General features: G+C 49.2%; 1 non-coding gene across 1 annotated transcript; it reads left to right on the top strand.

Moving 5' to 3' along the window:
* Positions 1-20,912: 20,912 nt before the first annotated feature.
* Positions 20,913-21,020, top strand: LOC136468134 (small nucleolar RNA R71). The gene has a single exon (XR_010761675.1). It is a non-coding gene; the product is annotated as a small nucleolar RNA R71 (small nucleolar RNA).
* Positions 21,021-23,040: the final 2,020 nt, after the last annotated feature.

Below are 23,040 nucleotides of genomic sequence, written 5' to 3'. Positions count from 1 at the left end.
CACTATGCCTCATCCTAGGCTCAAAGCTCTCCAAGCAACGCCTACGCTGCTTTGACGACGAGAGGCACAGGGCCATATGTGAGCAGATCACCAAACTCCTGGTAGCCGGATTCATCAAAGTGGTATACCATTCCAATTGGCTAGCCAATCCTGTTCTTGTTAAAAAGAGGACTAGGAAATGGAGAATGTGTGTTGACTATACTGGCCTCAACAAAGCATGTCCAAAGGACCATTTTCCTTTGCCACGTATAGACCAGATAGTCGACTCCACCTTAGGATGTGAAATCCACTCCTTTCTGGATGCCTACTTTGGCTACCAGCAGATCTTGATGAAAGAGTTCAACTAGGTCACGACTTCATTCATCACCCCATATGGTTTGTACTGCTATGTAACCATGCCTTTCGGTCTAAAGAACGCTAGCGCCACCTATCAACGGTGCATGCAGCGATGCTTCACCGACCAAATCGACCCACCTAACTAGCCTGACCAAGTCGAGCGCCAAAGCCAACAATCGCCATCTATGTAGATGACATAGTGGTGAAAATAGCTCAAGCTAGCGACCTGATCGCAAACTTGGCCGCAACATTCACGAACCTCCAAAGGTTCAACGTCAAATTGAATCCAAAAAATGTGTTTTCAGGGGTTTCGAAGGGGAAGCTGCTTGGATATGTCATGTCTGAACATGGCATCGAAGCCAACCCCAAAAAAATCACGGCCATTTGCAACATGGGCCCTATATGCAACCTCAAGGGCATACAGAGGCTCACTGGCTGTTTGGCCGCCCTAAGCCGGTTCATCTCCCAACTAGGTGAGTGGGGGATGCCTCTCTATAAACTTCTCAAGAACACAGACGCGTTCGTCTAGACTGAGGAGGCATAGTAGGCTTTGTAGAGCCTCAAAGCATCACTGATGTCGGCCCTAATCCCCATTGTTCTTGAACAGGGAGAACCCCTCCTCCTCTACATCACGACAAATAACCACATTGTGAGCGCCGCCCTTGTCATCGAAAGGGAGGAGCCAGGACACCCCCTGAAGGTTCAACGATCGATGTACTTCATCGGTGAGGTACTGACCGACGCCAAGGCTCAATACCCCCAGGTGCAGAAGCTTCTATACGCCCTGCTGATGGCGACCTGGAAGCTCCTGCACTACTTCACTGACCACGAAGTCATGGTCGTCACCTCATACCCGCTTGGAGACATCGTTCGCAAACACGATGCCGTGGGTCGGATCTCCAAGTGGGCTCTCGAGCTCATGGGCCACGACATCATGTATATCACCTGCACTACTATTAAATCTTAGGGTCTTGCTGACTTCATCGCTGAATGGAAGGAAGTCTAGCTCCTGACTCTAGACATCACCCACGAGTACTGGATGATGTACTTCGATGGGTCGGTCATGGTGCCCGGCTTGAGGGCTAGAGTGGTTCTGATCTCCCTAGATGGGAGCAGGCTCTGCTACGCGATCCATCTCCATTTCTCAGCCTCAAATAATGCCGCAGAGTATGAGGCCCTCATCAATGAACTATGCATCACCATCGAGCTTGGCGCCATGCGGCTGTACGTCCATGGCGACTTGGAGTTGGTCGTCAACCAAGTCATGAAGGAGTCCTCTTGTAAGAGCCCTCTCATGGCAGCATACTACCGGGAGGTGCGCAAGCTTGAGGACAAGTTTTAAGGGATTGAACTGCATCATGTCCCCCGAAAGGATAATGATGCCGCTGATTTCCTCGCAAAATTGGCTGCCAGGCAGGTGCCGTCTCTAGATGGGGTCTTGATCAATGATCTCCATGAGCTGTCTGCTCGCATCCTGGATGATCCGATCTAGACAAACTCCAACACTAATCTATCACCTGGGGGTTCTGACCTCCCGATGTGTCCCGACCTCAACCAAGTGCTTGGGGGCTCTGACCTCGGTGCCTCCATAACGATGTCGTCCGCCAATGTTGCCGTGGTGGCGCTCGATCTGGTCAACTAGAGAGCACCACTGCTCACCTACCTCCTCGAGGAGGTTCTCCCACTAGAAAGGACTAAAGCGCGATGAATCACTCGACGTGCCAAGACATTCGTCGCCATTGGTCACGAACTGTACAAGCAAAGCCCATCGGGAGTACTCATGAGGTGCATCCCGACCGACCAAGGGAAATAGCTTCTCCTCAAAATCCATGTTGGAATCTGTGGACACCACGCGCCCCAAAGTCGCTGGTCGGAAAAGTCTTCCACCAAGGTTTTTATTGGCCCACCGCACTACGAGATGTAGAGGAGGTTGTCTGTAGATGTGAGGTATGCCAGTTCTTCGCTCGGCAAACTCATTTGCCGGCGCAGGAGCTTCAAACCATCCCCATCACCTGGCCATTCATGGTCTAGGGCCTTGACATGATTGGACCCCTCAAAAAGGTCCTAGGAGGCTTCACTCACCTGCTCATAGTGGTGGACAAATTCACAAAGTGGATAGAGGTGAAGCCCATCACCAACATCCACTCGAAGGAGGCGGTCAAGTTCTTCCTCGACATCATCTATCGGTTTGGTGTTCCAAACTGTATCATCACCGTCCACAGAACAAACTTCACCGAGAAGAAATTCTTGGACTTTTGTGATGGATACGGCATCAGGATTGATTGGGCCTCGGTCAGACATCCGCATACTAACGGTCAGGTCGAGCAGGACAATGGCATGGTCCTCCAAGGACTCAAGCCCCGCATCTTTGACCGACTCAATTAGTATGCCAGGCGATGGGTTGCAGAGGTCCTAGCAATCCTCTAGAGCCTGAGAATGACCTCAAACCGATCCATGGGGTTCACACCTTTCTTCCTGGCCTACGGAGCTGAAGCAGTGTTGCCCTCTGACCTCGATCATGGTGCCCCAAGAGTGAAGGCTTTCGACCCAGACCGAGCTACGGAGGCTCAGTAGGACACGGTTGACCTACTTGAGGAGGCTTGTGAGACGACCGTCATCCGCTCCGCTCACTACCAGCAAACTCTCCATAGGTACCATGAAAGAAAAATCAAGGGGAGGATCCTCGAGGTCGGTGATCTCGTACTTAGGAGAGCCCAGTCCACCAAGGACAAACATAAGCTCTCTCTACCATGGGAAGGACCCTACATGGTGACCAAGGTGATCTGACCAAGCACCTACCAGCTGAAGGACAACAACAGCAATGTTCTCACCAACACATGGAACATCGAACAATTATGTCGTTTCTTCCCCTAAAGCTCGGTATTACCGTTTTTCCCTTCCATTCAACGATTGCTCCTATAGCGCCCTAGCCCGAGCACTCTCGGCTACGTCGCTCAGGGGCTCCATGGGGGTGCGCTACCACCCTCCTTTTTTTACTATCATATAGTAATACTTTTTCGCCCAAACAAAAGGGCATTCCATTCCTTTTGATTACCCTACGTAACTTGTGTTTTAAACTCACAACCGATCACACCCCGCCACGACCTACAAATATGAGCAACTGAGCCTCGCGGGCCATGCTTGGGTTCTTAAAGTTGTAGCCTATAGGTCAACAGGCAGGTGCAAAAAAGAAAGGACAAAAAACAAAGCTACGCTAGGGTAAAAACAAGGGCAGATGGGACAAGCTTCCCCTTATGAGTGATTCCATCACAAAACAAAATTTAAATATTCACGAATGTAAAACTATTCACATGGGGCTCCCCCACGAACTTGTCTTTTACATGTACTGACTATTTCTACTCTAAACTCTATTATGCCCCCCCCCCGACGGCATCGACTGACAGGACGGTCGACGAGGATGAAGGCAGCTCGCTTTCGGTCAGGACGACGTTCGGCTCGGTCGGAGGCAGGACGACACTCACTTCTGACCCAATCTCCACTCCTTTCATAGGCTGGACGACATCTTCTTGGCGCACATCTTCAGCCATGCTTGAACGATGAGCCTCCATCACCTACTATGCAGAGACTTGCTCGGCAACCACTTGTGCATATGGCACCAAGCTCTCCCCTAGTGCATGGATTTCATCTACGCTCCACCCGTCAGCATACCCTCTGCAGATGGCAGCGAAGTCTAGATCGGGGTGATGGATCACCACCGAGGTTAACACCCCTGACGTCCCATAGAACATGCCGTTGGAGATGAGTGCTCGAACCTCGTTCGGGACCTCCACCAGCTAGATGGAGGGCGTACTGGTGCTCGGTCCCAATCCAAACACCTCAGAGACGACCACCTATGCGACGTTGTGAATCTGGTCGAGCTCTCCCTCGAGAGCATGTCACTCCTCAAGGGACTGGGCTAGCGCCTCCATGCCCCGACCGACCGCTGCTTTAGTTATCTCCAGCTCTTGCTCTAGATAGCCGATTTTTCCACCCAGCTCTGGAAAAAGGCGACAAATTCAGAAGCAAAGCAGAGAAAAAATCAAGGCATTTACCGAAGGTGGAACTGATACATACCAAGATAGGCGCTCTCGAGAATGGAGAGCCCTTCCTCTTGCCGGGTCACCTTCTTGAGTAGTCGGCCATTCGAGTCCTCTACCCCGAGTATCTGCCCCCGGAGCGCAACCACTTCTTGTTCAATGTCCGACCAGCCCTTCCGCTATGCCTCCAGTGCCTCCAAGGACTTTTGAAGTGCCGCCTCAGTCTTTGCCAAGTGGACCTTTGCCGCGTCGAGTTCTCGCTCGACAGCAGTCGCCCGCTCGACAGCACACAGTTCCGTCGTCCGCGCTCCCATCGCCTCGACCATCCGGGCTTAGGACTCACGGTGGGTGAACTCTAGCTAGTGCCTAAGCTTGTCGACCTGCCATGATGCCATTGCTTCCTGATCCATCTGACTGTGCTCCTCCTAAAGAAATCAGGACTTACGGATCGACATCGCATCTAAATCCTATGAAGCAAGAAGCAGACATGCTAAGACAACCATTGAAAGTCCAAGAAGTCAAGGACAACACCAAAAACGCAGAGAACTTACCTCTGCAATGTGTGGTAGGTCAACTGTCATGGCCTGATAGATGAGCTCAACCCGCTCCAAGGCCTCCTTGAGCCTCGCCTTGGTATGGGCGAGATCGGACTCCATCAACAATCCTCTCTCCCTGAGCAAGTGCCAGAGCCTCACTTCGTCCTCATCACGAAAGATGAACTAGGCCTTTCTCGACTCACCAGGGCAAGGCCACACCAGCTCGTGGGTCGCCCCCAACCCGCTAGAAGATCAAGCCATTACAGTGTCATGCGATGATCGGATCATCACCAACTCCTACGATGGTGGGATGGCTGGCAGATCCACCTTGGACTCCATGGCTCGCCGGTAGATGTTCTACCTCTAGCATGGTTGCGTCTCATCCCGACCCCTCCAGCTCTGACTAGGAGGGCGAACCATGTGCTCCACCACCGGGCGAGGCAGGGAGCCTAGTTTCCCTCCTCTCCTCCTCCGTAGCTATTGGGGGAGGGATCGCGAGGGTTAACTCTGACCCAACCTCCGCCGTCACCATGGGGATCACTGCCATCACCGCCACCACTGCCGCCATGCTTGCAACTAGCTGGGAAGACGCAACCCATATAGTAAGGAAGGTTAGGCCACCGCTAGCCTACTTCCTCTGCCACTCGTCACGACCCGCTGTAGGCTGGGTCTCCACTCTTCTCATATGGGAGGTGGGGAAACTCCCAATCCCACCAGCCCCTGGCTGTTGTCAAACAAACATGGGTTAGTCACACTCAAAAAGCTCTACTATAAGAATAGGTGGGAGCTTGAATGCTTACCTAGACGAAAGCGGTAGAGCCCTGAAGCCCTGACTAGCTGATGGTGGGCCGACCGGACGATGACCACCCACGGGTCACAACCCGCGCCCCCTCATATCAATCAAGGAAGGAGCTGACTTGGCTAGTCCCCAGTCGGCCCGTGAATAGCCATGATCACCTGCTTGTGCCGAAACCACCGGAGCCACTGGCGGAACATCCCCCCACTTGGGGTCATGCACACGAACTGACCACAAAGATGTAGGGGAACGGACACATTCCTCCAACTGGTCGGCGTGCTCCGCCGCACTTGGAGTAGGGGGTGCAGAGCCAATGATGCCTCTGAGGGACGTGGCAACCGCGCTCGCTTCGCCTCTCGTTCAACGGTGGTGCCTTCGCTCGTGGCACGCTTCCTTGACTTAGGAATGTCGCTGCACATCTCCGTATCACATCCGCCGCTGACAGTTGTGGTAGTTGGCTCATGGCGCTCCACCGAGGTCATGATAGCACCCCTATCTCCTTCGTCCTCGGAGGCACTTGCATTGCCACCCATCTCCGTGGGTTCCTCTAACTCGAGCTCTGCCTCCATGTCGCTCTGGCTCTCACCCCCCTAATCCGCTGGCTAATTTCCTTGTCCTTTTTAAACCTCCTCTGGGCCTTCTCAGCTCTCTTCTTCTTCTTGGCAAGTGCAGCCTCCTTCTAGGTAGCTTGCCGAGCTACGCCCTCCGGCACCCTCGGAAGGTGTGGCCAGGATTTGTAACCCGCGAGTCCCTACGTAATGGGCAACTAGAAATCAAAACAAAGAAGAGCAAGAGGAAAAAGGTCATGGGAAAAGGGGGCATACTAGATTGGATAGCTTCACGGCATGAAGAGGTCTAGGCGTCCCTTCGAGGGAGTCTTTATCCCTCAGCTGCAGCACCTGATCAAGTCGACTCTAGATTTTGTCCTTTCACAACTCCTCCGGCAACACGCGGTCAGGATCCATTGGGCCGATGTATTCCCACATCGGTCATGTTCTTTCCACCAGCGGGGTGACCCAATGGTGGAAGGTGTGTAAGACCCGCAACCCATCGAGGCCATGCCACACAAGCTTCTGAAGCTCTGCCTCGATAACCTCCAACTTGTTCTGCCGACCGGTAGGACCCCACGACCAGCTTTCCCTCCTCTTCGGCCTTCCTATGGTGAATGATGGGAATGGTGCCTCCACTGGGTTCCTAATGTAGAAGCACTCTCCATGCCACCCTTGATTGCAGTCATAGGGGGAGTACACAGGGTTGGGGGTTGATGGCTTTGGCTTCTTCTACAAAGCAAATCCCCCAACCAGTATAGTTCTGGGTGACTTCCCCTCGAACAGGGCTCACCCACTGAAGATTCACTGGAAGAGGTCCACATGCGGCTCCATCCCAAGGAAGGCCTCATAGATGGTGATAGCTAGCGATATGCAACACCCCAGTCAGGTTGAGGTGCTGTAGCTCTAGGCCCTAGTCGTTGAGGAGCCCACGCAGGAACCAATGCGTGGGATACCCAAGCCCACGCTCATGGAAGGTGAGGAAGGAGATGACCTCATCAGCCTGGGGTTGTAGAACAACTTCTCCCAGCATAGGAGCCCTCCAATGCGCCACCTCCTTCAACAAGAGCAGCCCCTTCTCGGTGAAGGCGGCTAGCACCTCCTCATACACATTGGAAGGCCTCTAGTTCGACATCATGCCTCGGATTCACGAATGAATCTGTGAGTTCTCCTCTCGCTCGCTTTACCCTCTCCTTGAAACCGCCGTGGTGCACGAACAGGCTTGGCAAAAAGGAAGGAGAAGAGGCAACAGTTGGAGAAAGGCAAAAGAATGGAGGAAAACCCTTTCCCTTCCCCCTATTTAATACGGATAGGCATATGGTGGGACAAGTCCTGACTGATGGGATGCACCCTGCCCAACGAAACATCGCCTGGTTAAATGGGACGTCACCTGGGCAGGGCCCACCACTACCGCAACCTGGGCATTGGAAACAAGGTGCAACCACATGCAAACGACCCTCCGCCTTCCCTGGTAGGGTTTTGAAGGGCCCACCAATGGGATCTCCATCAAGGAGAGACCAATGGGTCACCCAAGTCGATCAAACGGCTACCAAGAGATAGGTAAGGAATAGTGGGATGCCCCATGCATGCTATACTGACTCTGTCATGAACGATAGGCCCAGATTCCATTCGGACATATCCGATAAAGAGCTCCTCGAACCCATCACTCGAGCCATCGAGGTAACTTTACCAAAACCCCTTTCCTATTTTTAGGTACATGATCATTCATTCATCCATTTTCATGCAAGCATCCATACATCCAAGCATTACATATGTAGTTGTTGCATCACAATGCTTCATGTTGCGTCACGAAGCGGTAGTCGCCTCATTCGATATGAGCGACAACCGACTAGGGTTCGAAGGCTAGCCCAAGAAGGGCTCGAGGCCACCTCATGTCAAATAGAGCTAGGGGAGAAAATGCAGATAAGCCCTAGTGGCCCACGCCCAATCTGCTCAAGAGCAGACAGGGTCATCTCGACCTTCTCGTTCAATCCTAACCTCAAGCCATGCCCACAGAATCTCCATCAAGGGGAGGCCAGCTGAAAGCTCTAGTTTGGTTTTGGTGAATTGATGAAACCCTAAGTGCTAACCTAGTTCATCAAGTGATCATGAGATAGGTAGCACATTTCAAGTAGAGAAGCAAATGAAGATCATAACATGACAATGGTGATAGCATGGAGATGATCAAGGGCTTAAACTTGAAGAGAAGAAAGAGAAAAACAAAAAGCTCAAGGCAAAGGTATAACTTGTAGGAGCTATTTTGTTTTGGTGATCAAGACACTTAGAGAGTGTGATCACATTTAGGTTTGATAGCCGTACTATTAAGAGGGGTGAAACTCGTATCGGAATGCGGTTATCAAAGTGCCACTAGATGCTCTAATTCATTGCATATGCATTTAGGATCTAGTGGAGTGCTAACACCCTTGAAAATATTTGTGAAAATATGCTAACACATGTGCACAAGGTGTTTGCAGGGTTGAGATGGGTTTGTGAAAATTCGGCGCTTTTGGAAAAATGAAATGTCTATTTTCTATTGCGCCGGATGCAAAATTCTTGGTGGTTGGCACACTTGAGCAAGGGTGAAGAAGTTAGAGTTGAAATGGAGCTGATCGAAATGATGCTGGCGTCGGTCTACTGACTGGACGCTGGGTCACTCAGCGACCGGACGCTGAAAGGCTGCGTCCGGTCGAGCTGTCAGACGGCACAGTGGCTAGGGTTGAGCACCGGATGCTGGCTGCGTCCGGTCAAGGTGGACCGGACGCGTCCGGTCGAAAAAACATGCCTCGGGGAGCTTACTGGAAACGACCGGACGCTGGGGCTTCAGCGTCCGGTCAGTTTTATCGGACGTGTCCGGTCATGCTCGGGAGCTTACTGTAAACGACCGGACGCAGGGGCTTCAGCGTCCGGTCAGTTCAAAGGAGCAGCGTCCGGTCGAGGCTAATGACCGTTGAGTCTGGACACGTGGCTGACATCGAGCGACCGGACGCTGAGAGCCAGCGTCCGGTCAGTCTGACCGGAGCGTCCGGTCAGAACGCGTTTTGTCCAGTGAAGGGGTATAACGGCTCTATTTGATTGGGGCTCTATTTATAGCCCCATGGCCGGCTCAAGCTCACTCTCTTGGCCATTTCTATTGACATTGCATACTTGTGAGCTTAGCCAAAGCCCTCCCACTCATCTACATCATTGATTCATCATCATAGTGAGATTGGGAGTGAATCCAAGTGCATTGCTTGAGTGATTGCATCTAGAGGCACTTGGTGATTGTGTTTTGCTGCGGGTTTCTCTTGTTACTCTTGGTGGTTGCCGCCACCTAGATGGCTTGGAGCAGCAAGGATCGTTGAGTGGAGGAGGTGATTGTCTCCGACTCCGATCGTGGTGATTGTGAGGGGTTCTTGACCTTTCCCCGGCGGAGCGCCAAAAGGTACTCTAGTAAATTGCTTGTGGCTTGTGTGATCCTCATCTTGTGTTGGTTGTGCGGCACCCTATTGAGGGTTTGGCGAGTGATGCCAATCAGCGCGTGAACCTCCAAGTGAGTGAATCGCCACAACGAGGACTAGCTTGCCGGCAAGCAAGTGAACCTCGGTAAAAATCATTGTGTTCATCATTTGATTCCGAGGTGATTGGTCATCATTGTTATTCATCTTCGTGATTGATTGGTTCATTCATCTACACGGCGGTATAACCCTCTTGATCACTCTCTTTACTTTACCGCAAACTAGTTGACAAGCTCTTTAGTGTAGCTAGTTGTGAGAGCTTGCATGCTTGGTTGGTGTGGCTCTTTAGTTAGCCTTTGAGAGCACACTAACATAGGGTAGTGTCATTGCTCTTGTGTGAATTGACACTATCTAAACTAGAATTGTGGTAGGTGGCTTGCATTTTTGAGTAGGCTAGCGCAACACTCGCTTCGCCTCATAATTGTCTAACCATTTGGTTAAGTGTTGTTGTAGAAATTTTTATTAGGCTATTCACCCCCCTCTAGCCATTAGGACCTTTCACCAGCAGGCCACCTGAGTCAGTCCCCAAAATAGCTTGGGCATCTGCCAGGAGGTGGGTTAAGGAGCAATGGAATACCACAAGAGGGCTATGCCAACCCCGTTACGAACGATAGACCCAGATTCCACTCGGACGTACCCATTAGTGAGCTCACTCAGCGCATCACTCGAATCATCGAGGCAAGCGACATTAGCTCAACCCCTCAGGTTGCAGAAACCATGGATGCTGTAACAAACGAAACTAGACTAACCCCTCAGCCGCACCTAACACTTGGGTCCATGCTCCATCGCGGCCGACCGCTCAGCCACACCCGACACCTGGGTCAGCGCTCCATCACGCCCGACCCCTCGGCCACGCCCGATGCCTAGGTCCACACTTCATCGTGTCTGACCCCTCGGTTGTGCCCGATGCCTGGGTCCGTGCTCTATCGTGCTCGACCCCTCGGCCACGCCTGATGCCTAGGTCCGCGCTCCATCGCGCCTGACCCCTCGGCCATGCCCGATGCCTGGGTCTATGCTCTATCGTGCATGACGCCTGGGTCCGCGCTCCATCGCGCCCGACCCCTCAACCCATGATCTTACACCCACTGGGCGTGCTCGAAAAATGAGTGTAAACAACCCCTTCACAACTTCTCAAAAGTCCTAAAAGGGTTCGGGGGCTCCTATCGGGTTCATAAACCTAGGGTCCCCAATGGGCCCACTTCTCAGCAAAAGCTCAGCCCAGCAGATGGAGTAGTGACAATGCGTGCCACCCAGGCCGACCTAGATACCTAACGATAGGCCGGGGGAACGATCTAGTCCCGACTGGAAGACCTGGCCAAGGATGGGACATAGTCCGACTCCGACCTCCTTTTTTGACCGAGAATATGCCGAACCTCTGCCTGCAGCTCTTCCCCAACCGACATGATTGGGGCCGACTAGGTACGACCGACCGGAGACGCCCGCTCGGTAAAGGCCTGGGGGTTAGGCGGAGCAGGTATGGTAAGGCGCTCAAAGTTAAACCGCAATACCGAGGATCGTACCCTGCCAAACCCTACACACCTGCAGGGCAGTACCACCAGGACATGCCAGACGGGTACCATGCAACCTTCAAGGCATGTCAGAACCCAAATAGTGTTATGGGCGCCGACATTTATCTTATAGTATTGTAGGCGCCGACATTTACCATACCAGACAAATACGATAAAACCTGCCAGACGCGTCTGGGCATGAACATTATTGTGGGCGCCGACAATCATCTCATACCTGATGGTGTGAGCAACAACACTAGGTAGCACACGTACACACTCTCTCTCTTTCTCTCTAACTTTTAAGGCAATCCCCTTCACCTATAAAAGGGAATGCGCTCTCTCCCAACAGGGATGGTTGTTCAGACTCTCCTTGACTAGCTCTAGACAATCTGAGCATTCAAACAGCTCCACAGCTCTAGAACTCTAAAGCTACACCGAGCATATGCTCCAATACTTAGCGCATGTTAGAGCCCAGGTGACTCTTGGCCCTTCGGTTTAGAGTCCGACCGAGCCTTAACACCCCCTTCTTATTCCTACTCGTTTGTAACCCCACAGCAAACTTTGAGCACCTGGGCTCAGGAATAAAGTCACCGACCGACTAAATCTGGACGTAGGGCATATTGCCAGAACCAGTATAAATCCTGTGTCATTGAGTGCTAGGCCACATCCGATCACAACGCATGGCAAAACTACAAATATTTACTTGTTGGTCACTTTTCGCACCGACAACCAGTCTCCAGACGGCAGATCCAGAATCCTAAGCAATAGTCCACACTCTACATAAACCTTTCTAGCTAGCCTATACTAGAAACTTGAAGAAGTGGAGCTCTATTCTCTTCTCTCTAGAAATCCTAATTTTTGGTCTGATCTTGACTTATGGCAGCGTGCTCTGGAGGGGGGCAGGGGCTGGTTATATGGGCTGGAGCGTAAATCCTGAGCCCTCGGATCAAACTGACTTAAAAGAATGGCGTAGATGCAATCCTTAAGGCGGTGGAGAACCAACGTATGAAGGAGAGACTACTAGGTAGGGACAGGGGGCTGGTCGACTTAAGGATTGCATATGTGGGTGGTGTGTACGTGATCATGATTTTAAGAGCATGACAAACCTCTCATAAGGCATCAACAAAGCTTGACTAAACTCAATGCAAAACAAGTAGCATATAAGTAGAAGTTTTTCTTAGCCTAGATATCATGTTTGGCTCTGGTAAGAATTCAAGTTTTGTCATATAGGAACTCATCATGTTGCCTTTTTATGTTTTCAAAAGAAATCTCCAGAATTTAGTATCACTTGGAACAAGATAAATAGCAGGTCAGAGCTTCTCATATCATATCTGTCAATTAGCTAGATTTAGATCAAGCATTTGCTACCCACGAGTTTCAAGTTCAGAGTGAATTTTCATATCAAATCAATTTCATCCAAAACTCGGAAGAATTCTAGGCTAAAACCTAGGTACTTGAAAGGAATTATAACAGAGCAACTATTCATCATTTTTATCATGTGAGATCATCTTCAAGTTCAATTCATTTATTTGACTCTTAAAGACAAGAAACTAAGGCATACCTGGAGCAAATTAAACTTAAAGCAAACTTTGTACTCACTAATATATATAGAAGATAAAGACAAATTTTTATTTTTTTGTTTTCTTAGTTTTGCATTTTTTATAATAATACAAATTAAAAAATTAAATAAACTAAAGAAAATAATAAAATACCAGAAAGATAAACAACCTAAAGTAATGCGGTCTCTCTAAAAGGCGGGTCGATGTTGAGACCCTAGAACAAGTATCGCCAATTATCGTTCTCCTGCTCCTGGTGCTGCTGGATGGCGGCAAGGCGTTGTCCTACTTCTTCTTGCCACTAGGAATGTTGGTGCAGGGTGTTCTAGATCTCCTGCTGGCTCTCCTCGATGGTGAGTGTCGACAGAATATCGTCGCCAGTCCACCGAGGGGTATCCCGCGATGGTAGATTTGTCGGTGGAGGTGCGCGTAATCAGGAACCAGATGGTGACACAAGGCGTGGAGACAGCGATTTAGACAGGTTCGGGCCATCTGATCGACGTAATACCCTACGTCCTGTGTCTTTGGTGTATTGTATTGAGATGTAGTAGATAGATCTAGCTGGATCTTGTCCGCTAGGGGATCCCTGCCTCTCCTTATATAGTCTAGAGGGACATGGTTACAAGTAAAGTATCCTATTTGGTACTATACAATGTCTTGCGGTGCACGCTGAGCAGCGCCGTGCACGCCTTGATCTTGTGGGTTGGGCCACCTCTGATGGTGCGGCCCATGTCTTGTCTTGTGGATACCAGGGGCCATACCCCCACAGCTAGTCCCCGAGCCTGATAGTAGGTGACGTAGTCACGTGGTGCCAGGGTCAGAAAGTATAAGACCAGCCGAGCAGGCAGCCAGTCCCTGGGCGTAGCCTCGAGATGAGAAAAGCGCACATTCACCACAAGGTGAAGTGTGCCCACTTAGTCCCCGAGCCTACTGAAAGATGAAGAATGAATCTTGTAGCAGGGTCAAAGAAAAAGAAGTCTGAAAGCTTGTCGACGTCGTCTGACATGAGCGTATCAAGACCCCAGACGTGCTGCCCAAGATCACCACCCTGATCCGAACAGCATGGAGTAGCTTGATAGCACACCGATGAGATGTAGCAAGATCCGAGCATCGAGGAGTCCCTGGCGTAGCTGGCGATGTTCGAGCACCGAGGAGCGAGGAGTCCCCGGCATTGCTGGTGATGACCGAGCACCGAGGAGCGAGGAGTCCTAATGTCGCTAGCGATGACCGAGCACCGAGGAGTGAGGAGTCCTTGGCGTCGCTGGTGATGACCGAGCACCGAGGAGCGAGGAGTCCTCAGCAAAGCTGGCGAGGTCCGAGCAGTAAGGAGTTCTCGGTGTTGCTGGCGATGACCGAGCACCGAGGGGCGAGGAGTCCCCGGCATCGCTGGCGATGACCGAGCACCAAGGAGCGAGGAGTCCCCGACATCGCTGGCGATGACCGAGCACCGAGCACCGAGGAGCGAGGAGTCCCCAGCATTGCTGGCGATGACCGAGCACCGAGGAGCGAGGAGTCCCCGGCGTCGCTGCCGATGACCGAGTTCCGAGGAGCGAGGAGTCCTTGGCGTCGCTGGCGATGACCGAGCACCAGGGAGCGAGGAGTCCCCGGCATCGCTGGCGATGACTGAGCACCGAGGATCAGGGAGTCCCTGGTGTCGCTGGCGATGACCGAGCACCGAGAAGCGAGGAGTCCCCGGTGTCGCTGGCGATCACCGAGCACCGAGGAGCGAGGAATCCCTAGGGTCGCTAGCGATGTCCAAGCACCGAGGAGCAAGGAGTCCTCGGCATCGCTAGCGATGACCAAGCACCAAGGAGTCCCCAGCGTAGGCGACGATGTCCGAGCACCGAGGAGTCCCTGGCAAAGCTGGTGATGTCCAAGCACCGAGGTGCGAGGAGTCCCCGGCATCGCTGGTGATGACCGAGCACCGAGGAGCGAGGAGTCCCCGGCGTCACTGGCGATGATCGAGCACCAAGGAGCGAGGAGTCCCCGGCATCGCTGGCGATGACCGAGCACCGAGGAGCGAGGAGTCCTCGGCATCACTGGTGATGTTCGAGCACCGAGGAGCGAGGAGTCCCTAGCGTCGCCGGTGATGACCGAGCACCGAGGAGTCCCTAGCATCGCTGGCGATGACCGAGCACCGAGGAGCGAAGAGTCCCCGATGTTGCTGGCGATGACCGAGCACCGAGGCGCGAGGAGTCCCCGGCGTCACTGGCGATGTCCGAGCATCGAGGAGCGAGGAGTCCCTGGTGTCGCTGGCTATGACCGAGCACCAAGGAGCAAGGAGTCCTCGGCGTCGCAAGCGATGTCCGATCACCAAGGAGTGAGAAGTCCCCAGCGTCACCGGCGATGACCAAGCACCGAGGAGTCCCTGGCGTAGGCGGCGATGTCCGAGCACCGAGGAGTCCCCGGTGAAGTTGGCGATGTCCGAGCACTGAGGAGTCCCTGGCGTAGGTGGCAACGTCCGAGCACCGAGGAGTCCCCAGCATAGGCGGCGAGGTCCAAGAACTTAGGAGTCCCCGGCATAACTGGCGACGTCCGAGCTCCAAGGAGTCCGTAGGCGACGAGGTCCAAGCACCGAGGAGTCCCTGGCGTAGGCGGCGAGGTCCGAGCACTAACGTAGCTGACGACGTCCGTGCGTTGAAGTGTGCCCACTTAGTCCTCGAGCACGAAGTATCCGTGCGCCGAGGAGTAACCGGCATAGCTGGCGATGAAGCACGAGCGACGAACAGTCTGGTCAACTAGTCAGCGGCAAAGTGAGCATTGAGCAGAAGCGACCAGCGAATAGTCCGATCAACTGGTCGGCGATGGAGTCCATGAACCAAGCGGTGCAGCTAGTTGATTGGTGGAGAAGTCCAAGCACCAGGTGGTCCGATCACCTGGTCGATGATCCTGTAATACAAACATGTAGAACGGGTAGTACATGATGTAAAAATATATGAACTCTGGAAAAAAAGCGTATGTAGCTTGGCGATCAGTTGGAGTGAAAATGTATTTACATTTAATATAAACCGCCTGAACAGTTAGTGTGTAGCTGAGTCTCCAACCCTAGCTAGCCCATAGTCCATAACATCGAGCGTGGAGCCCGTGCACGTGTAGGAGGAACAGGCGTCGCTAAGGAGCCGCTGCCGACCACCCATAACACAGAGGGCAGACGCTCGTGCACGTGTAGGGAGGAGCCGGAGACAGGGCCATCTCTAGAGGCGTCCGAGCATCAACATGACTGTTCAGGGGTTCGGAAAATCATTTGGAGAGAAAACATGGAGAAAACAACTCGGAGAAACATCATGGCGATATACGGAGATTGGAGAATATATAGAAGAATATTAAAGCGCGACTTAGCTTTAGACAGAAAGTCTGGTCGGCGACATATGGCATTATTTGGTTGACATTGACAGCGAGCACCTGGCGGGCGGTGAGTTGTTGGTGAAGGCAACCTTGGAGGTGGTTCCGAGATCGGATCTACTGTCGTGGGGGCTGATGTAGCCAGCGATGAATCATCGTCGTGGACCGGCATGGATCTCCATGAGATTGATGATGAGAATGCACTGTTGATTTGAGGTCCATCTGGCTCACCATGGGATCAAGCGCACACCCCTACCTGGCGCACCAACTGTCAATAGAATATCGTCGGTAGTCCACTGAGGGGTATCCCGCGATAGTAGATTTGTCGGTGGAGGTGCGCGTAATCAGGAACCAGATGGTGACACAAGGCGCAGAGACAACGATTTAGACAGGTTCGGGTCATCTGATCGACGTAATACCCTACGTCCTATGTCTTTGGTGTATTGTATTGAGATGTAGTAGATAGATCTAGCTAGATCTTGTCCGCTAGGGGACCCCTGCCTCTCCTTATATAGTCTAGAGGGACAGGGTTACAAGTAGAGTATCCTATTTGGTACTATATAATGTCTTGCAGTGCACGCCGAGCAACGCCGCGCACGCCTTGATCTTGTGGGCCGGGCCACCTCTAATGGTGCGGCCCATGTCTTGTCTTGTGGATACCGGGGGCCATACCCCCACTGTGAGCCTGGTGTCAAAGCGAGCGTGTTCCATCTGCTGCTCATGGTATCCCATGGGTGGCGGATGGTGGCCCATGTCTTGGTTATGATAGCCATGGGGTGGTCATGGAAGCCACGAGCAGAGAAGGACATACGTCCTCCCTGGTAACCACTAGAGACTTCATTATATGGCTGCTACTGATAGTAATCAAAGTTGCCATCCTGCCATTGTGCACTTGAGCCTTGATGCTAGGAACTCTTTGAATGATGCAAAGGAGGCTGCTCCCACCCAGCATGTTTAGGTTGGTGGATACGAGAAGATCCCAGCTAGTCCCAGCCTACATGCATAGGGTGGTGCACCTAGAAAGGTCCTGCTTGATCAAATCATGTGTAGCCGGTGAAGGCAGGGCCCTCTAGGATGAGGTTGTCTCCATGGTATCAAGGCTGCGGGTTGCGAGAAATCCTCGTAGAAGCACTCCTGCGATGTGCTTCCTCCTTTCTCTACAAATCAAAGACAAATGAATCCACTACATATAGACCAAGGTTCCAGTCTAGTAACGGGAACTCGGTTGTAGAATCCACATACATCATGACAAGTTTCCCGTCCTTACCCTTTTTTAACATATGTGCATGATTAAAATAGGCATAATCAATATGCCAGCGGGGAACATCAATGTAAATAACAGAAGCATTTTCTAGCATACACAATTTTTTAGCTATGCGGGTGACCAAAGAAGTCCACCCAACATCTCCCTTAAGACCAGGAATTTCTAACCATTGTATCATCATGAATTTTATGGGTGAGACCTTTCTTTTGATCATGGAATAAAGCAGTTTTAGTTCATCATTCCTAACTGTGCGGAAATCACTTCAAGGAAAAAGAAAAAATCCTAGCCATTGGTGCATGAATCGCAAAGTAGGATGGTGAATTTCATTGGTGCGAGGACGGTAGCAAACAATTTTTTTTGAAATCTCCATCGAAAATATATTCCTATCAAAGTCTTGTATGGCAGAGTCTACATCAATTATGCACTGAGAGTGAAATCCAAGAAATTCACTAAATTTTTTCAAGGAATAGAAAATTCTTTCCCGAAAAGTCTAAATGAGACTTCCAAATCAGTGGGTTGCAGAATGCACAATAATTCAGTAGTCAAAAGCTTACACCCTGACTCATCGATTTCCCAAGCATCCTCCCATCCTATGGTCTTAAAAATAAGTTTGAATTCAGTGGCCATACCTGTGGCTTGTAGTAGGGCTGGATCATAGGCAGGAGTGAGGACAAAATCCTGGGTCTTTAGCTTCTTGTAGATGTTCTTCTCCCTATCTTCCCGGAGCTTGAGCTGCTTCTCTTGCAGAAGAACGTTCCTCTACACGGGGGCTGATCGGGACAACACTCCAATAGCGGGAGATGGAGGATCGACCACCATGTCGGTGCTTGCTCGGGATGAAGAACTTCTTGTTGAACGGAATGATATCGCCCACTTGAGCTTGCCGGCGATCTTGCTCATTTTTCTGCAAAATATACAAAAACAAAACTCGTGGAACGGGATTAGGAAAAATAAAAATGTTAGTGGTTAGCTGTCCAAAAGTCAATCATCCAGAGGTTAGTCATCTAAGATTGTTTAGTGAATATTCTAATCAAGATTGTGGCATGACTTCCGCCCTAATAATTTTTAATTTCCTCTCTTGATTTGGACAGCACTACCACTCTTAAACTCTATTTTTCTTGCTAAAATTTTAGCAGCACCTCTCTCTCTTTCACAAGATTTTAGCAATACTTTCACACCCAAACTTCCTCACACTCTTTCTTACTCCAACACTACTTCTACCAAGAAAATTTCAACTATGAGATTTTGAACTGGAATTTCGAACTTGGAAGGTTGTTTTGTGTTGTGCCTGAGGCCAAGAGCAACCAGGAAGGAGTGGTATTTATAGAGGGGGAGGTAGCAGGTCGATCGGCCTAATGGTGGGGCTAGCCGGCCCCACACCATGGCCAAATGGCCTCTCCATTTTCCTAGTGGATCTTTGCTTCATGGTTAAGTAAATGGAGTGCTCCTTTTGGTGGATATTTGCTCTAGACGGTGCATAATGGAGATAAGTGGAGATACGGTGAAGATATGGAGGTGATGGTGGAGGTTGAGTGGAGATGGAGGTGATGGTGGTGGGTCCCAAGTGTCTGTGGGTTCTGATGCCCATATTTCTACCGTATATATGTATAAAAATGCAATGCAAAAATATTTTATGATACTATGAAATATAAGAAGATGAATGATGGTATTTTTAATTTTTATGCCTCCACGGTAAATATTTCTTTATGGGGTTTTTATGCTCTGGTAAAAATTATTTACATGGGGCTTGAATTTTTATGATGCCATGATGCAAATTTTTATTTTATTTTTCTAATGCAGGTGTTGAAAGTAAATATGCCAATATAATACGAAAAATAATTATAGATAACTACCGAGTTACCTTTCGGCAAGGGTTCGGTATTTTATGTCCACCAAACTAGACTTCTCCGTTCGGGTTTATTCTTCAGGTGCGTCAGTAGGTCCCTGAGATGGAGACCTTGATACTCGGTTCTCATGCCACTCTAGATTGGAGCATTGTTCTGGTCTTGGCTTGAAAGTGAACCGCTCTTCCTTTCCAGTAATATGGAATTTAATTTCTTCAGCTCCGACATCAATATGAGCATTTGTAGTACTTAGGAAGGGTGTCCCAAGTATGAGGGGAGTCTTCATGTCCTCCTGTGTGTCAAGTACTACAAAATCTATAGGAACAAAGAAATTTCATATTTTTACCAGAATATTCTCAGTGATTCCTACAGGGTAGCGGACCAATTGGTCGGCCAGTTGCAAACACATCGATGTTGGTGTGAGTGTTGAATAGTTGAGCTTGTCAAAGTCCTTTTTGGGCATGACACTGACACTTGCTCCAAGATCACATAACGTGTTCTCAAAGTTCTGGCTCCCGATCAAACAATCGATAGTGGGACATCTTGGATCCTTCTTGACAGGTGAAGTGTTTAGGATGGCCACACTATACTCCTTCGTTAACTTAATTACCTCAGTGGAAGGCAGTGGTCTTTTGTTGTTGAGGATATCTCTGAGATACTTCATGTAGGTAGGTACCTGTATGGCATCTAGCAACAAAATATTGATATATAACTTTTGAATTACCTCTACGAACTTACCAAACTACTCATCCATTTTGGCTTTCCGATTTCTGCATGGAAACGGTAGGAGGGTCATGTCATGAAAATCTTATTGTAACTCTCGCTCTTGTGGGCCAACTTCTTCAACTTCATCGGTTCTCTTCTCCTCTTCCTACACTACCACTAGTGTCTTACCTGTCCTTGTCGGATATGGTGGATCACGAGTAGACTTGCCACCTCTTGTGGTTATGTCATTTACCTTCTCAAGGTTAGTGGTAAAAGGCAGAGCAACAGCCAACTGGGCTAATTGTGATTCTATCTTTTTATTATAGCTAAGTTGGTCTTTTATGGAGGAAGAAAAACTATCTATTTTAGTATTTATATTTTCTAGGACCTTATCATTAAAACCAAGCTTCTTAGAAATATTCTCATTAATCCTAGTTTGTTCTAAGATCAAGTCTCTCAAGGATGGCTATTTAGAATTAGAAGAATTATAGTAATTATCTGGGTACTTACCTTGGTAATTTAACCGTTGTTTTTATTACATCGTTGTCTCTATTGTTGTGGAGCAGAATTGTTGAGGACGATATTTGTATCCTCCTGATATTCAAGGAATTCAACCCCCAAATATTCTCCACAGGTGTTTTAAGCATTGAATGCATCTTGAATAGCCTAATGATCTTTCTTGTAATTGGCTCGCTGTTCAAGCCAATTCAACAAGACGTCCATCTTGGTTGACAGTGCACACACCACTTTTGGTACTTTTTCGTGCTTATTGCATGATTGAATATTGCATTGAGACCAGCCTTGATTAGAGGCTATCTTTTGCATAAGAGTTTTAGCTTTTCTAAGGGTTAGTGACATAAATGATCCTCCAATAGTTGCATCCAGTTGTTCACGAGCTTTCTGAGTTAATCCATGGTAAAAATTTTGCATGAGCAACCAATCTTCCATTCCATGATGTGGACAATCTGAAATGTATTCTTGGAATCGTTCCCATGCTTCTGGAATGGTTTCTTCTTTCTGCTGTTGGAAATTGGAAATATTTCCTCTTAAGACATTTGTCTTGCCTACAGGGAAGAACTTTTCTAGGAAGGCCTCTAAACACTTTGCCCAGGTGTTGATGTGATCTTTGTTGGTGTAGAACTACTGCTTCGCCCGTCCCACAAGTGAGAATCAAAATAAGCGAAGTAGTATGATGTCTTGAGCAACGTCCTTGATGACAACCATGCTACTTATCTCTAGAAAATTCTGAAGATGAGCACTAGCATCTTCATGTGCCTTTCCACTGAATGGGGTAGCTTGCACCATGTTGATGAGTCTTGGCTTGAGCTCAAACTCGAGGTTGGTAGTTCTGAGTGTTGGTCTAGTGCGAATGTTCTCGGTGCTTAGAGCAGAGAACTCACGTAGGGTCTTGTCAGCCATAGCTTGAGAAACTGGTGTCGAGCTTTCTCTTTATTTAGTTGCTTCTGATTGATGGAAATTATTGGTAAATCACAACCAATCCTACAATACCCTGTATAAGATATGAACAAAGACAAACAAGAGTAAGCCTACTAAAGCAGAGGTGTTATGATTTTATCAATAAGTATTTATTTGGTCAATTCTCTTAGCCATGTGCCCCTCCTCGGCAACAGCGCCAAAAATGCTTGTTGACATTTCTTAGCATCACTCTTTACTAAGTTGTCATCCTTAGCATGATGCCAGAAATGCGTTGTTGGTAGTTATAAATGACACTTGAAAACATAGAGGAAAATTATATATATATTAAAGTATCCGCAAGCGCATAGATAATATACCATTGTAGCATTTTACCTGAGAGTATGTCAGGTATCGTTATTTATATTTTATCCACAAGGAGGAGGTATGGAGTTGTGTTGTCATAGAGATATTGACAAATATATATACTTATGATAAAACCACTCTCATGCTATGGCAGGGGTAAGTCAAATGATAAATAAATAATAAGTGTAAGATAATCATGGTATTCTAGAGATAGAAATAGAGACTCATAAACTGTAGTACGGCTAAGCAGGATATTCGTTAAGAGCAAAAGATTTTTAAGTCATTCCTTATTTACTAAGTCTTTTGTACACCCAAGTATATACACTCTCATCTATAGTATAACTAACTCTGGATCTATGCATAAGGAACATTACTAAGGAAGATCAAGAACAGAGCTTGTCTCCCTTTGCAACCGTGTTCTACTTAACTCTGGATCTATGCATAAGGAACATTACTAAGGAAGATCAAGAACAGAGCTTGTCTCCCTTTGCAACCGTGTTCTACTTGCTCTATAAATGGGGAGTAGACTACAGAGGACTCAATGGGAGTGTCACATCCGCTATCTACCACATGACCCAGAGTGCAGAATGCATCCGTAGGTAAACAATATCTAAGCACCATGCTTACATAGTGTTGACCACTTAACTTACTTGAGTACTGAGCTAAGAGCTTTGCGAATATATGCATAAATTCATCATCAATCATAACTATATCAAGCATATAACTAGAGAAAACTAGGAACATAATAAATAGCAACATAATATTGAAGTAGCATAAAGTCATAAATTTAGAGATACAATGGCTATACCAGTCTCTAGACGGTAGATCCGGAATCCTGAGCAATAGCCCACACTCTACTTGAACCTTGCTAGCTAGCCTATACTAGAAACTTGAAGAAGTGGAGCTCTATTCTTTTCTCTCTAGAAACTCTAATTTTTGGTCTGATCTTGACTTATGGCATCATGCTCTGGAGGGGGCCAGGGGCTGGTTATATAGGTTGTAGCGTCAATCCTGAGCCCTTGGATCAAACCGACTTAAAAGAATGGCGTAGATGCAATCCTTAAAGCGGTGGAGAACTGACATACGAAGATGGAACTGCTAGGTGGGGACAGGGGGCCAGCCGACTTACAGGTGGGGCCGGCTGGCCCCACATGTCAGTGCCTCGGCCTCCACTTTGGTGTGGTGTCTTCCCGAGTCTTCTGGAACCTTTTGGGGTAGTTTTTGCTACAGATAAGTGTGTTTTTATTTGATGTTTTGATCCCTCTTGACAGTTTTCTAGATAAACCCTGCTGAAA

Source organism: Miscanthus floridulus, chromosome 7, assembly GCF_019320115.1.
Source record: "Miscanthus floridulus cultivar M001 chromosome 7, ASM1932011v1, whole genome shotgun sequence".
Lineage (NCBI taxonomy): Eukaryota > Viridiplantae > Streptophyta > Magnoliopsida > Poales > Poaceae > Miscanthus > Miscanthus floridulus.
The sequence above is the reverse complement of the archived record's forward strand: the minus strand, read 5'-3'. Positions and strand labels throughout refer to the sequence as shown.